This window comes from Acyrthosiphon pisum, chromosome X (assembly GCF_005508785.2).
Source record: "Acyrthosiphon pisum isolate AL4f chromosome X, pea_aphid_22Mar2018_4r6ur, whole genome shotgun sequence".
In the NCBI taxonomy this organism is placed as follows: domain Eukaryota; kingdom Metazoa; phylum Arthropoda; class Insecta; order Hemiptera; family Aphididae; genus Acyrthosiphon; species Acyrthosiphon pisum.
Genome location: NC_042493.1, coordinates 118160714 through 118161964, shown reverse-complemented (window position 1 = coordinate 118161964; position 1251 = coordinate 118160714). Strand labels below are relative to the sequence as shown.

Here is a 1251-nt window from a genome sequence, read left to right as displayed (position 1 = left end):
CGTTTTTGCATTTTTTAAATTGATCAACTAGAACTACCTTAATTTTTGTCAGGCGCTTAGGTCGTTATTCTTATGTTGCACGTGTGTTAGACAAAGACAGCAAATCGCCGCATGCAACGCCCTTAATGTATTGGGCTATAAATTAACATATATAGATCGTTTAAATTAAACAATGCCCATGTATCACCTTCATTCGTCATTAAGTTTATCACTAATAATGTATAAGTTTGTATTTTTGTTACTTTTATTGTCTATAGTGAATTATTTTTTATTTAATCTAAAATTCACGTTTTGTATTTAATGTTACTCAGTGATTAGACATTTAGACGATAATAATATAGGTAGGTAAACATAAAATATGTAATAAATATAATCATTAATCACATCAGAATGTACCTACCTAACAAATAACAATATTTATCGAGTTTCTACTAATTATTATTATATTATTATGTATTCGATAAGCAAACAGTGCTCCATGTTAGTCAAATACAATTACTGTAGGTACTATAAACGATAATGGTACCCACAGTTGAATGAAATTCCAATTAAAGTTATCTGTTTTAAATTATTTAGACTTTAGTCGATCCGTGATGAGATGTTTATTCAAAATATTCAAATGCTTCAAATAAAATAATATACACGTATTATTGATAGTAGATATATATACAAATTAACATCATCAAACATAATTTATAAGTATGTTTTTCAAACACCTGTTAAGTTTAATGTTCAGGTTTTTGTACACTATTTGCAGACAGTAGTGCGTAATATTTAATAACTTAATTTATGACTTCTAATCTACTTGAAAGTGTACATGTATACATAAAACAGTTCTAAAAGACCCAGGGGTTTTTAAAACACGTGTGTAATAGTAATAGTATAAGCACTGACTATAAACATTAATTGGAATACTCATATCTAATGTACCTACGTGGCTATACATACTGCGCTTGCGTTTTACACTGAACTCGTGAAAATGTGTTGCAAAACAATAACAGAGTATTAACTAAATATTATATTTATATGGTTGTTAAATTTCAGAGTATTAAACCTAGGCGTTAGAGCAAAAAATTAATACAAGGCTCCTGATATATTGTTACAATTTTTATCATATTTGTATTAATTTTTTTCAATAATTATTCCTTACTTTAACCTAACTAGCATTGTTCATACTGTAGGTAGTTTAAAATACATAATAAAATCATATAATCGACCATATCAGATTTAGTTACATTATAAAATAATTAA

The 1251-nt window shown here is 26.8% G+C and overlaps 1 protein-coding gene across 1 annotated transcript in view; it reads right to left on the bottom strand.

Moving 5' to 3' along the window:
• The window catches only part of LOC100162011, a 3357-nt gene that overhangs the window by 1112 nt on the left and 994 nt on the right, over window positions 1-1251 (bottom strand). The window lies entirely within an intron of this gene.